The sequence below is a fragment of the Acomys minous genome (genome assembly GCF_964271855.1).
Source record: "Acomys minous genome assembly, chromosome: 15".
Lineage (NCBI taxonomy): Eukaryota > Metazoa > Chordata > Mammalia > Rodentia > Muridae > Acomys > Acomys minous.
Window position 1 is genome coordinate 94,923,766 of NC_140497.1, and position 15,301 is coordinate 94,939,066.

The following is a 15,301-nucleotide window of genomic DNA, read 5'->3' on the forward strand; positions in this document are numbered from 1 at the left end:
TGAGGTCCAGGCTGGAAGTCACCAGAAGCACAGGCTGGTAAGGAATGACTGTGTTGCTTTTGAGGAAACTGTGTGAGTTTGTAAAGGAGGAAGGCCAGACGCTGGCGCTCGGTGTTCAGCTGCGCTTTGCCTCAGGGTGGGGGTTAGCTTGTGTTTGTGTCGTTCATGCTGTTGGGTACACAGCTGGCTCTCAGTACATTTTGGGAGACTCAATGGTAGGACCCAAAGCAGTGCTTGCTCTTGGGAGGTGAGATGGTGACACAGCTTTGCCATCAGTACTCGATGTGGGAGGGACACATGAGGCCCTTTCACCCCTATGACGAGATATAGGCGAGTCTGTCTTAAAGCTCACATTCTTGTTTAGAATTGAAAAGGCCAATAAGAGCTACAGCAAACTTGCTTTAGGTGGAAAATGTGCCAACTTCTACCAGGGTTCTCTTTGTGGGGTCAAACAGGGCCTGGTGTCACAGGGCGGCTGCAGATTGTGAGCTGGAGAGAGTGGATTGTCCAAAGCATTGCCCAGAGCCAAGACCTTTCCGAGTTCAGTATTTAAGTTTACCTTCCCGGCTTCTTTTGTGTAAATATAGCCGCCACTATTTTTTTCACCTGGATGACTTTGTTTACTATGCCTCTAAGTAAACCATGGCTTGCACATGAGCAATAAAGTGACGTCACAGAGTAGCACACCTCCCCAGCTCTCCATGGGTAAGTGGATAGAGTCCATCGTGCACACCCCTCTTCAGCTTTTCTTTTGTTCTTTCAGATCAAAACTGCCCTTTCTTAAGCCTTGGTCTTTCAGGAGGTAAGTGTAAAATGGATTTTTTGAAGGAAAAATATTTTTTTGTAGCTTATTCCTCACTTGTTCATGTTCCTGAGTTTGCCTTGTAAGAACCAAATCTGAATGCTTGCAAGCCACCAGCAGGGTTTTCTGGCTTAGGAGATAGATGCAGGGAGCAAAGTCTTTTATTATGGCTCAGTAGTTAAGAGCACTGGCTGCTCTTGCAGAAGACCCTGGTTTGATTCCCAGCACCTATGTGGTAGCTGGTTTGATTCCCAGCACCTATGTGGTAGCTGGTTTGATTCCCAGCACCTATGTGGTAGCTGGTTTGATTCCCAGCACCTATGTGGTAGCTGGTTTGATCCCCAGCACCTATGTGGTAGCTGGTTTGATTCCCAGCATCTATGTGGTAGCTGGTTTGATCCGCAGCACCTATGTGGTAGCTGGTTTGATCCCCAGCACCTATGTGGTAGCTGGTTTGATCCCCAGCACCTATGTGGTAGCTGGTCTGATCCGCAGCACCTATGTGGTAGCTGGTCTGATCCCTAGCACCTATGTGGTAGCTGGTTTGATCCCCAGCACCTATGTGGTAGCTGGTTTGATCCCCAGCACCTATGTGGTAGCTGGGTTGATTCCCAGCACCTATGTGGTAGCTGGTCTGATCCCTAGCACCTATGTGGTAGCTGGTCTGATCCCTAGCACCTATGTGGTAGCTGGTTTGATTCCCAGCACCTATGTGGTAGCTGGTTTGATCCCCAGCACCTATGTGGTAGCTGGTTTGATCCCCAGCACCTATGTGGTAGCTGGTCTGATCCGCAGCACCTATGTGGTAGCTGGTCTGATCCCCAGCACCTATGTGGTAGCTGGTTTGATCCCCAGCACCTATGTGGTAGCTGGTTTGATCCCCAGCACCTATGTGGTAGCTGGTTTGATCCCCAGCACCTATGTGGTAGCTGGTTTGATCCCCAGCACCTGTGTGGTAGCTGGTTTGATCCCCAGCACCTGTGTGGTAGCTGGTTTGATCCCCAGCACCTGTGTGGTAGCTGGTTTGATCCCCAGCACCTGTGTGGTAGCTGGTTTGATCCCCAGCACCTGTGTGGTAGCTGGTTTGATCCCCAGCACCTGTGTGGTAGCTGGTTTGATCCCCAGCACCTATGTGGTAGCTGGTTTGATCCCCAGCACCTATGTGGTAGCTGGTCTGATCCCCAGCACCTGTGTGGTAGCTGGTCTGATCCCCAGCACCTATGTGGTAGCTGGTCTGATCCCCAGCACCTATGTGGTAGCTGGTCTGATCCCCAGCACCTATGTGGTAGCTGGTCTGATCCCCAGCACCTATGTGGTAGCTGGTTTGATCCCCAGCACCTATGTGGTAGCTGGTCTGACCCCCAGCACCTATGTGGTAGCTGGTTTGATCCCCAGCACCTGTGTGGTAGCTGGTTTGATCCCCAGCACCTATGTGGTAGCTGGTCTGATCCCCAGCACCTGTGTGGTAGCTGGTTTGATCCCCAGCACCTGTGTGGTAGCTGGTTTGATCCCCAGCACCTATGTGGTAGCTGGTTTGATCCCCAGCACCTGTGTGGTAGCTGGTCTGATCCCCAGCACCTATGTGGTAGCTGGTTTGATCCCCAGCACCTGTGTGGTAGCTGGTCTGATCCCCAGCACCTATGTGGTAGCTGGTCTGATCCCCAGCACCTGTGTGGTAGCTGGTTTGATCCCCAGCACCTATGTGGTAGCTGGTCTGATCCCCAGCACCTGTGTGGTAGCTGGTCTGATCCCCAGCACCTGTGTGGTAGCTGGTTTGATCCCCAGCACCTGTGTGGTAGCTGGTTTGATCCCCAGCACCTGTGTGGTAGCTGGTTTGATCCCCAGCACCTGTGTGGTAGCTGGTCTGATCCCCAGCACCTGTGTGGTAGCTGGTTTGATCCCCAGCACCTGTGTGGTAGCTGGTCTGATCCCCAGCACCTATGTGGTAGCTGGTTTGATCCCCAGCACCTGTGTGGTAGCTGGTCTGATCCCCAGCACCTATGTGGTAGCTGGTCTGATCCCCAGCACCTGTGTGGTAGCTGGTTTGATCCCCAGCACCTGTGTGGTAGCTGGTCTGATCCCCAGCACCTGTGTGGTAGCTGGTCTGATCCCCAGCACCTGTGTGGTAGCTGGTTTGATCCCCAGCACCTGTGTGGTAGCTGGTTTGATCCCCAGCACCTGTGTGGTAGCTGGTTTGATCCCCAGCACCTGTGTGGTAGCTGGTCTGATCCCCAGCACCTATGTGGTAGCTGGTTTGATCCCCAGCACCTGTGTGGTAGCTGGTTTGATTCCCAGCACCTATGTGGTAGCTGGTTTGATCCCCAGCACCTATGTGGTAGCTGGTTTGATCCCCAGCACCTGTGTGGTAGCTGGTTTGATTCCCAGCACCTATGTGGTAGCTGGTTTGATCCCCAGCACCTATGTGGTAGCTGGTCTGATCCCCAGCACCTGTGTGGTAGCTGGTTTGATCCCCAGCACCTATGTGGTAGCTGGTTTGATCCCCAGCACCTGTGTGGTAGCTGGTCTGATCCCCAGCACCTGTGTGGTAGCTGGTCTGATCCCCAGCACCTGTGTGGTAGCTGGTCTGATCCCCAGCACCTGTGTGGTAGCTGGTCTGATCCCCAGCACCTATGTGGTAGCTGGTTTGATCCCCAGCACCTGTGTGGTAGCTGGTTTGATCCCCAGCACCTATGTGGTAGCTGGTTTGATCCCCAGCACCTGTGTGGTAGCTGGTCTGATCCCCAGCACCTATGTGGTAGCTGGTCTGATCCCCAGCACCTGTGTGGTAGCTGGTTTGATCCCCAGCACCTATGTGGTAGCTGGTTTGATCCCCAGCACCTGTGTGGTAGCTGGTCTGATCCCCAGCACCTATGTGGTAGCTGGTCTGATCCCCAGCACCTGTGTGGTAGCTGGTTTGATCCCCAGCACCTGTGTGGTAGCTGGTTTGATCCCCAGCACCTGTGTGGTAGCTGGTCTGATCCCCAGCACCTGTGTGGTAGCTGGTCTGATCCCCAGCACCTGTGTGGTAGCTGGTCTGATCCCCAGCACCTATGTGGTAGCTGGTCTGATCCCCAGCACCTATGTGGTAGCTGGTTTGATCCCCAGCACCTATGTGGTAGCTGGTTTGATCCCCAGCACCTATGTGGTAGCTGGTTTGATCCCCAGCACCTATGTGGTAGCTGGTTTGATCCCCAGCACCTATGTGGTAGCTGGTTTGATCCCCAGCACCTATGTGGTAGCTGGTTTGATCCCCAGCACCTATGTGGTAGCTGGTTTGATCCCCAGCACCTATGTGGTAGCTGGTTTGATCCCCAGCACCTATGTGGTAGCTGGTTTGATCCCCAGCACCTATGTGGTAGCTGGTTTGATCCCCAGCACCTATGTGGTAGCTGGTTTGATCCCCAGCACCTATGTGGTAGCTGGTTTGATCCCCAGCACCTATGTGGTAGCTGGTTTGATCCCCAGCACCTATGTGGTAGCTGGTCTGATCCCCAGCACCTATGTGGTAGCTGGTTTGATCCCCAGCACCTATGTGGTAGCTGGTCTGATCCCCAGCACCTATGTGGTAGCTGGTCTGATCCCCAGCACCTATGTGGTAGCTGGTCTGATCCCCAGCACCTATGTGGTAGCTGGTCTGATCCCCAGCACCTATGTGGTAGCTGGTCTGATCCCCAGCACCTATGTGGTAGCTGGTTTGATCCCCAGCACCTATGTGGTAGCTGGTTTGATCCCCAGCACCTATGTGGTAGCTGGTTTGATCCCCAGCACCTATGTGGTAGCTGGTTTGATCCCCAGCACCTATGTGGTAGCTGGTCTGATCCCCAGCACCTATGTGGTAGCTGGTTTGATCCCCAGCACCTGTGTGGTAGCTGGTCTGATCCCCAGCACCTGTGTGGTAGCTGGTTTGATCCCCAGCACCTATGTGGTAGCTGGTCTGATCCCCAGCACCTGTGTGGTAGCTGGTCTGATCCCCAGCACCTGTGTGGTAGCTGGTTTGATCCCCAGCACCTGTGTGGTAGCTGGTTTGATCCCCAGCACCTGTGTGGTAGCTGGTTTGATCCCCAGCACCTGTGTGGTAGCTGGTTTGATCCCCAGCACCTGTGTGGTAGCTGGTTTGATCCCCAGCATCTATGTGGTAGCTGGTGTGATCCCCAGCACCTATGTGGTAGCTGGTCTGATCCCCAGCACCTATGTGGTAGCTGGTCTGATCCCCAGCACCTATGTGGTAGCTGGTCTGATCCCCAGCACCTATGTGGTAGCTGGTCTGATCCCCAGCACCTATGTGGTAGCTGGTTTGATCCCCAGCACCTATGTGGTAGCTGGTTTGATCCCCAGCACCTATGTGGTAGCTGGTTTGATTCCCAGCACCTATGTGGTAGCTGGTCTGATCCCCAGCACCTATGTGGTAGCTGGTTTGATCCCCAGCACCTATGTGGTAGCTGGTCTGATCCCCAGCACCTATGTGGTAGCTGGTTTGATCCCCAGCACCTATGTGGTAGCTGGTCTGATCCCCAGCACCTATGTGGTAGCTGGTTTGATCCCCAGCACCTATGTGGTAGCTGGTCTGATCCCCAGCACCTGTGTGGTAGCTGGTCTGATCCCCAGCACCTGTGTGGTAGCTGGTTTGATCCCCAGCACCTGTGTGGTAGCTGGTTTGATCCCCAGCACCTGTGTGGTAGCTGGTTTGATCCCCAGCACCTGTGTGGTAGCTGGTTTGATCCCCAGCACCTGTGTGGTAGCTGGTTTGATCCCCAGCATCTATGTGGTAGCTGGTGTGATCCCCAGCACCTATGTGGTAGCTGGTCTGATCCCCAGCACCTATGTGGTAGCTGGTCTGATCCCCAGCACCTATGTGGTAGCTGGTCTGATCCCCAGCACCTATGTGGTAGCTGGTCTGATCCCCAGCACCTATGTGGTAGCTGGTTTGATCCCCAGCACCTATGTGGTAGCTGGTTTGATCCCCAGCACCTATGTGGTAGCTGGTTTGATTCCCAGCACCTATGTGGTAGCTGGTTTGATCCCCAGCACCTATGTGGTAGCTGGTTTGATCCCCAGCACCTATGTGGTAGCTGGTCTGACCCCCAGCACCTATGTGGTAGCTGGTTTGATCCCCAGCACTTATGTGGTAGCTGGTCTGACCCCCAGCACCTATGTGGTAGCTGGTTTGATCCCCAGCACCTATGTGGTAGCTGGTTTGATCCCCAGCACCTATGTGGTAGCTGGTCTGATTCCCAGCACCTATGTGGTAGCTGGTTTGATCCCAGCACCTATGTTGTAGGTTGCAAGTCTGTAACTCCAGGTCCAGGAGATCCAGTGTCCTCTTCTGGCTTCCATGGCAGTATGGTTAAGTGCTACAACTGAATACACACAGGCGAGACACTCACACACATAAACTAGAAGTTAATTTAAAAAGCATCCATATTTTAAGGCACAATTAATTGTTACAGACAGTATCCATTGCTCTCTATTAAAAATATAACTCTGATTTCCTTCCTTCCTCTCTCCCTTCCTTCCTTCTAAGGTCTCACTCTGCAAGCCAAGCTGACCTGGAACACAGACCAATACTTCTGCCTCCGTTTTGAGTGCTGTGACTATAGCCGTGACACCCCAAGCCCAACTTAAAAGAATAACTTTAAAGAAGGTTATTTAATTAAAAAAACTTTTAATATTTGCTTTGTATTCCAGTAGACCCTTAGAATACTCAGTGGTCCAAGTGCAATAAAGCGCCATAGGGTTTTAAGTCTTATAAGAAGCCTAGTTACACAGCGTGCAATGTGTCAGCACCTTGATTCTTTGAGGTGCATGTAAGTGGTATTACGTTTATACATATATTTATATATTTTGTTTGTTTGCTATTTGTTATTTAAGATAGGATTTACACTGTAGCCTATGTTAGCCTGGGCTTCTGTGGCACTCTCTTGCCTCATCCTGCTGTATAAAGGTGTGCTCCACTGCCTTTATAAGTATTTGTAAATATTTATAAGATTACAAATATTTCCTACAAAGAAAACGGGGTATGAAAAATCTTTCCTAGTGTATCCAGCTGTTTGCTTTCAAGACGAGGAGCGAGTGACACAGCAGCTAATTTAATTCTCTGCAGAGAGGAATGAAAAACCCACTTGCATTGCTTCTTTGGAATGGTGCTAGTCAGCCCTTAACTGCTGGCAAGGTGGAAACAGAGCTCCTGTACCACTCGGGGCTGCCCTCATTCTGTGAGGAAACCCTCCCCTTTGGGGTCCATGTGTGGAGGAGGAGCCTCCAGGTCATCCTTAGGGCATCCCGGGTTAGCATCCCATCCTTGGGGTAGTCTGCCTTTCCAGGCTACAGCATTCGGCTCTTGTGTCCCTGAGGTCTCAGGGGAGGAGGTGTTTTCTGTCGCCAGTGTGTTTGCTGCTTAAAGATTTCCCAGGATTTAAGAGTAATCTCCAAGGTGTGTTAAACATGCAGCATTAAGTGCAGCGGTGGAGGGAGGCGGTGGGTTGAGGTTTCCTCTGAGACACTCATTTTTATTAAGGGAGCGCGCTTACCCAGGAAAAGAAAAAGAAGAGATAGTAAAGAAGCCGCAGTGGTTGAGTAAGAGCTGCTGGGCAGGCTGCTTGCCGAGAGGAGTTAGTGGCGTCTCAGAAATGATGCTGCGTACTCAGGGATGAAGTCAAATAATTAAGGTGCAGGTCTGCGACGCCGCTGGTAATACGGTCCTCTGGGAACGCTTTCTCTATTACTCTTGGGCTGAGTTCTATACGTGATACGTCATTTTAGGAAACGTGTTAATGTACAGATCAAAATGTCCTGCTAAACCACTCGACATCACCACAAACAACAGTGCCCAGTGACAGACGGAAGTGGCAGAGCTGCGAGGGCGACTCGTGGCGTTCGTAATTGGCCACAGGAAGTAAGAGGAGCCTGTATTTGCTCAGATAATCTTCAAGAGGAGATGATAAAATCAAGAGAGACAAAAGGTGAGGGCTCCTGATGGATCAGCAACATCTGTGGAAGTGACGATGGGACTCAGGGCAAACCGGAAGTGATGGGATTCACGGCAAACCGGAAGTGATGGGACTCAAAGCAAACAGGAAGTGATGGGATTCACGGCAAACCTGAGAGGCAGGAGCAGTAACCACAGGCCTTGAAACGAAGATGAGGATGGAGTCGGCTACTGTTGATTGAGAAGTTGCTGCATTGAGCTTCCAATTCCAAGACGTGAAAAGATAATTTTAATTAAGAGATTATTTATTACTTATTATTATTAGTACGTGTGTGTGCTTGCGTGCGCATGGGCACGCGCGCGCGCACACACGGGGAGGTCAGAGGGCAGCTTGCTGGAGTCACTTCTTTCTTTCTACAGTGTGGGTCCTGAGTTCAGAATTCAGGTCAGCCTTGGTGGTAAGTACCCTTACCTAGGAGCGAGCCATCTGACCAGCTCAGAGATAACTTCTTAAAGGGGAAAAATAAATTCATGGGTATGTCATGAAAAAAGACATGGACAAACATGAGCTTGGGACTGACACACAGCCTATGTCTGCTGAGTCGGTTGTGTTTTTCTTGTTTTTCTGGCTCTGACTTTGGAACCCAGGAACTGAGCTGCACTCTAGCCTTTTGTTTTATCCTCCTCTTCCTCCTCCTCCTCTTCTTTTTAAAGCCAAGAGTGATTTTCTTCTCCTTTTGTCTGTAAATTTCCATTCACGCTTCAGCATGTATCTAGATTTTACCTTTTTGAAACTGTGGGCTCCCCAGCTTCCTGTCTTTCCCTTTTACAAACATCTTCTGACGTACAGTGCCCCACGGTGGCCTACGATGGCCTACGTCTGCCCTCTCCCATGCCTGGTGCTTGACTATGGGGCCTCGGCTGTCTGTGTCTTTGGCATGGAAAAGAGGCCTGGTGTTTGTGTGTGTGCACGTGCATATGTGTGTGTGTATGTATGTTTGTGCATATGTGTGTGTGTATATGTGTCGTAGAACTTTGTTCCTCCCTACTCTCTACTCTTGAAAATGTTCCTTTAAAATCTGATGGACTCAAGTCTCTCTCTTCTAAACCCTGTGGCTCCTGTGTAATGACAAGAGCAAAACTCTCCAGTGCGACCCTCCACAGGCCCTGCTCATGCTGCCCACTTTCTCCTTGCCACAGCAGTCCCCAGCAGCACCGTCCCACCTCCTAAGATGCCTTTTTGTTTCCTTGCCTTCGTTTCCCCTCATTGCCTGCTATTTCTTTTTCACCCTTTACTCACACCTAAGTACAATCATTACCTCAGTGACACCCCCAGAACCTCCTATTTAAAACCTGGTTTTTAAACTCTCTTGGTGTCCCTCCTCCTCAGACCGAGCCCATTGACTCTGTGATACCCCTGGCACCAAGATGCCAAGCAGCCCGTGGGCTCCTGCTCTCCATCTTCCTGACTTAAAGACATTTGGAAGTTGGAGGACCGAGAGTTGAAACAGATTGAGTATCTTTCTATTTCATTTCCCCCTCAAGAATGAAGGAGAGACAGATGGAAAGTCTGTATTTAAAGGATGTTTCCATAAATTATTCTGTGTAAAAGACACCTAAGAGCCCACTCAGTCACGAGAACTCAGGCCATTTGGCCTTCGTGTTCATTGGTTTTCCAGTTATCTTGTCATGGCCGGGCACAAAATAATGCTAATTGCCTGCGGCTTAGCTAAGGACACCTTGTTACAGAAGAGAAAAGGGGCCCGGGGAAGCATTGGCAGTCTGAAGCCTTCAACAGGAGAGAGAAACTATCTATTTGTCAGAAGAGGTTTATTCAGTTGTGGGCTCCTGATAAGAAAAGACAGACTATGATTTACCTTCTAGGATGTCTGAGCATCTTCAGCCCACCTCCCACCATCAATGTTCAAGGAACATTTTTCGTAAGGAGTTCCCACCAGGACCTTCTGTGTATTATCAGGGGCCGGGGAAATCAACCGTCTCCACCCCCATGACCCAGTACACATGGAAGGTGTGTGAAATTATTACGTGGAAGCTCTGTGGTTTGAAAGAGGCACAGAGAAACCTACCTCCCATCCAGTGGCCTGAGGAGGCTACACACACACACACACACACACACACACACACACACACACACACGGGTTCTCCTCTGCAGATGGCACCCTCTGGCAAGGCGCTCATGATAGTAACACAGGGTAAAGTCTGTAGCCAAGTGAATTTCTTGGGCATGAACTTTGTACCCTCTTCCCGGTCATCAAGCAGCTACGGGAACGCACAGTCAGCAGCTCTAATTGTAACTTAGCCGTGCAGTTCAGAAAGTACCCAAGCTGCTCTGCACCCTCCGGCTTTTGGAGTCCTCTTCTCCTGATCCTGTTAGAACTCTCTTAGATGCTGCCCTCGCCTGCCCGCTGTCACACTAGTTTGTACTTTTGTATTCAGAAATGGGCTGCAAAACAGAGGCACCAACCCACCTACCTAATACTCTCTGTTGTGCCCTGGAACCACCCAGTTATGAGGCAGCCACCTTTCTCTTTGTCTCAGGACAAACTACCTGGCAGAAACAGTTTAAACTAAACAAAACAAACCAAACAAACAAACGAGCTTACGTTTATTTGGGCTCACAGTTTGGGGGTATCGCCTGTCGTGGTAGGCAAGGCAGGAGGGTGAGGCGGCTGTTCGCCCTACATCTGTAGGCAGAGGTAAACGCTGGCGCTCAGGGCACTGTCTCTTTTTTTATGCAGCCTGGGATCCTACCAAGCCTGGGGAATCTGGCTCCCTGGTGTGGAGATACATCTTCCCTCTTCAGGTAACCGTTCTGGAAACAACCTCACGGACAGACCTACCGATGCGTTTGCAGTAATTCTAAATTAAGGCGACAGTGAAAGTGAGCAGAGGATGAGGGGGCGGGGCGGGGGGCGGGTGGAGACACTGCGATGCTGTGTGGGTTGTGCGCGTGAGGCCCATTCTGGTCCTATTCAAGAATGTTCTACTTGTCACTCTTATTCTATAGGTGCGCCACTTAGTTCACTAGCTCTGCAACCTCAGGGACTATAGTAGGGGGCCTTGTGCTGGTCCTGGGGAATCTTTGTTGGCCCATTTAGCTGTGATCCCGACAAACTATATAACCCCTTGTACAGCGAAAACTGGACTAGGGAAGTACGGCCCATTACTGAGTCTGCGCAGATCTAGGGAGGAGCCGTGAAAGGGGCGGGACTCACAAGGCTGGTTCCTAGGCGCTACTCTCTCATCTGCTTTTCTCCCAGTCATCCCAAATCTGCAGAAAGTCAGTAGTGCGTTGAGCCAATTATGGAAAGGCCAAAGGGTCATTTGTCCTTTTCTATTTCGCATTTGTTTACTGCATCTTGGTTTATGACTGGGTAGCATCACTTCACACAGAGCTATCAGCGGTCATCTGTCACATGCAAGGAGCTTGTGACTCACGGACAAGTGACCTAATCAGTTTGTCGGTGAACTGTTCGTTCCCGATGTGCTGAGTGCACCGGCTCTTTGTGTAGTGAGGCTGAGCACCTGTTTAGTGGCTGTGGTAGCCTACTCTACACCCAGCTCCCCTTCTGCAAATCTGGTTTAATTTATCAAAGGAACGAGAGGCAGAGTCACAGACCAGCCAGGCTAGACAGGACAAGGACACTGTGGCTGGGATCTTGCGGGCTGGGTGGTGCTGTGGAACTGTAGGGGGAGCCATTCACACGTATTACGGTGTAAGTGGTGCCCACTGGTATTAGGAGAATTCAAATCTTTTCTTTCTCAGTCTGTGAGTTCTTGGGCCATCTTTTGAGTCATAGCTTCCCCGTTTTTTTTTTCTCCCCATCTTTCTTCTTCTGTACCTGAGGCCAATTGGGGGTTTGCATGTTCGCACTTGGCTGTTGGCATCATATAGAATTGCATTTGTCAGGATAGGTGAGGTTATGTGGCAGGACCAACCTCCTCCATGTCCCAGAAGCACAAAGAACAAAGGTCTTTTTCTTCTTCCAGGTCATCTTCAAAGCCGCGGCGAGAATGACACCCATCATTTCATGGGGGGGGGGGGGGGGAAGAGGAGCCACAGAATCTCTTTCAAGGTACCAGCTTGCATTTCATGGTTAAAGTGGCTGTCCTTACTTGAAGGGGAGGACCCAGGAACGTAGCTCTGTGTCTGTAAAGATGAGATCCCGGTGCTCTTAGAAGAGTGACCAGCACAGACATGACCTAGGAGAGTCAAAGGGTGTGGATGGGTTTTTGTTTTATTTGATACTGGATGTCACTGTGTAGCCCAGGCTGACTTCAAACGTGGTGGCATCCTCCTGCCCTGGCTACTCAAAGGCTGTTATTGATGGTGTCAGCCACCACACCCATTGTGGGAACCTGGACTGAGGAAATGTGACACTGAGGTTTGAGTCTGACTTTTGTTTCTTGTCATCTGTTTAATAACTGAGGCATTGCCTTGTCCTCTCTGTGGCCCCCCCACCCCTCCCTCCCGTTTTCACAATGGTATTTTCTTGGTGGTGGTACAGGGCCAGATATAAGGTAGGAGACCCACAAATTCCTTCTGTCCCGTGTCCCCTGCCCTGCTGTCTACCTAAGGTCTTCTGCATCAATCTATACATCAAAGGGAGAAACTGTCCTCTGTCTCTAACAAACAAGAAGGCCCTTTGACGCCTGCAAAGCTCTGAAATATCCACGAGGAAGGCAAACTGCCCGGGGAAGCCATTCGCTGGGCTTTCAGCTTGTCAGGCGGAGCCACACAGCCCCGCCAGTGAAACACGGGGCCTCCGCCTCTCAGCTGCAGCGGTTCAGGATGACCCGGAAGCCACGAGTGACTTCAGGGTACCTTTCATGCTTGGCAGGCGTCCCCATTTTTATTTATGATATCAAAGCTCGGCGCTGTGTTCTCTCCTGCTGAAGACATGAAAGAGATTCAGAAGCCATCCAAATCATCTTGTAATTAATGTTACCACGCACGCCCAGGACATTAAAATGTTAACAGTGTTAGGATCCTGTGTTTTGGAATACTGAGCGAGGGCTTTATTAGAGAGGAGTGCTCAGCAGATGTCAGCCGCCCTAATTGAGGACATCAAGGTGCCCGCTGCTTGTTCTTATCAGTGGTGCAGAGTGGTTTTTTTTTTTAATTTATTCATTTTCTTTACTGCTAGAATCTGCTCTCATTATTAGACTATCTTGTCAGTCATTTGCATTTCAAGTGCTGAGATGGGGGGGGGGTGGGCTTTGCAGCCGTGCGCCTTAGAAGGAAGACTTCAAGGGTTACTATATCCAACAGCAGCTCGGCGGCGCAGTGAATCTGACATCTGGGTTATCTTATTCCCAGACGCTCTGTGGTGTCATTAGCAGGATTAATCTTAGCTTTAATTTCATAATGATTCTTATTCTAATATATGTGAATGAACACAAAGTCTCTTGACTCATTATCACCAATTTACCCAAGATATGTAATCAGGCTCTTACGTTCACCAACATTTATTTTTGCTAATACATCTAAAATTGTAGATTAAGCAAATCCAGTTAGTTCCAGCTGAGTGAATGCCTACTGAGGTAGTACTGTACTATTTATGCTTTAATTAAGTCCATTAATGGTGTTGTTTTTAAATATGTACTGACCAAAAATGTGTTCGTGGGGAACTGTGGAGCCATTTTTCGGGCAGCGTCCAGCTGTAAAATTAGTCACAGCAGCATTGTGTGAGGAGCCATTACCCACTTCGTTTTGGCAAATTATTGGAATTCCCTCCGCTAATTATGTTTTTAACCTTTATAAACAAGACGGAGGTACAGAGCCTCAATCCAAACAGCTCTGCTCCCCTCTGGAAACAGGCAGCAAGTCCTTAATGGTGAATGTAATTGTAATAAGCCTTGTTCTCACTCGTGCCCAAGGTCAACGTGTCACATCAAATATTGTCACCCGTGGTTTTATGATCTGTCCTAGGCAACAGCCCGCTCCCCTCCCACTTGACACTGAGTTTAGTAAAATGCTGGTGGGGGAGGCAGGGGAAGAGACAGCAGATTCCAAATCGCCCCCCCTTCCTTCGGCCCTGGATTCTTCCTTCACCAGCCTTCAGCAGATGTTGTCACCCAGCAGCATGTACTGCTTTATTATTGATGGGTAAAATGTTCAAACATTTAAAGAAATGAAAGTCGGCTTTGCATTTTTAATTAATTAATTAAAAGTACCGTAAATGCCAGCTTGTTAATTGCTTTGCACCTGCAAGCCAACACAGGTTTTGTGCACTCTTCCTTTGAATATTAAATTTTTTTCCCCTCACGTGTCTCTATAATGCTTGGGAAGGCTCCCCAGCAAACATATTAGTAAAGAGTAAATATTGAATCTTAGACAAAACTTGTGGCTTCATCTTTCACTGTACCCAGAATAGGATTCAGAGGAGGATGCAGGTTCCTAAGCCTTCTAATTAAGCAGTGATAATCAGGCTTTGCGCTGAGGGTCACTTCCTGGGAGTAATTCGAGTTATTAAAATGCATGTTTTTGTTTGTTCTGCTTTGCGAGCTAAAACTGATCCCTTTTAATATAGCAGCAAATATGCAAATTGGTGTTTCATTATATTGTGTAATTTATGGCAATCTTCTCTAATTTACTGAAAGGTCAGGAGCCTGACCTTGTCATTCATTTTTTTTTCCCCTAGTAAAGCTAAACTAATTATGTGGATTCTTTTTTTTTTTTTTTAATTTTATGAAACTCTGAAAGTGGGCAGCGTGGCTAAGAATGTGACAACTTTAACTTTCATTTAGCTCCACACTCACTGAGGTGGCCTCAGTCTGCGTGGATCCCTGCTGCAGAGTGGGTGTCTCCCACACTCACTGAGGTGGCCTCAGTCTGCGTGGATCCCTGCTGCAGAGTGGGTGTCTCCCACACTCACTGAGGTGGCCTCAGCATGCGTGGATCCCTGCTGCAGAGTGGGTGTCTCCCACACTCACTGAGGTGGCCTCAGTCTTCGTGGATCCCGGCTGCAGAGTGGGTTGTTTCTATTGGGACTGAGGAATTGGTTGGCTTTAAATACTGTCCAGAAAATAGAATATTAAAAAAAAAATAGCGTATTCCATTTTACATCAGGAAAACGACGGGCTTTCCTCAGATAAACAGTGCATGCAGTATGATGCGGTGGTCAGGGAATGCCAAAAGAACCACCACAGACTGAAGGTCAAGTTCTCTGCTCAAAGGAGTCACTAAGCCCTTACACTAGTTTTTTTCTTTGGATGCTCAGGGTGCACTCTTCACTGTCTTCACAGTCTTATGCTCTCCTCAGCTCGGCACCTGACACAAGCAGGTGCCAGTGACGGCTGCCAGGTGAGTGGGTCTCATGCCTCTGAGTCGAGAGGCACGTGGAGCTATGCTGAGCACTAAACTCTGTTTGCTCCCCTTCGAAACTGGCTCTGAAACTGACTTCTAGAAACCTGCCATATGATCTGAATTCTATACATGGGGAGAACCCACATCCCTTTGACTTCTTTTCCACTCAAAACACTGATTTGTTTAATTATTAATAGAAAAAACACATGTGGGCCGGCAGGGGTTGCCGAGGTGGTTGAGTTGT

The 15,301-nt window shown here is 49.6% G+C and overlaps 1 long non-coding RNA gene across 2 annotated transcripts; it reads left to right on the forward strand.

Annotated features, from left to right (window-relative positions):
• Positions 1–42: 42 nt before the first annotated feature.
• Positions 43–14,392, forward strand: LOC311584427. 2 transcript variants are annotated; one of them, XR_014774865.1, is made up of 3 exons: positions 43–802; positions 10,487–10,551; positions 11,739–14,392. It is a non-coding gene; the product is annotated as an uncharacterized lncRNA (long non-coding RNA). The 2 variants fall into 2 exon arrangements; XR_014774866.1 differs by lacking the exon at positions 43–802 and adding an exon at positions 8,329–9,756.
• The last annotated feature ends 909 nt before the right edge of the window (positions 14,393–15,301 follow it).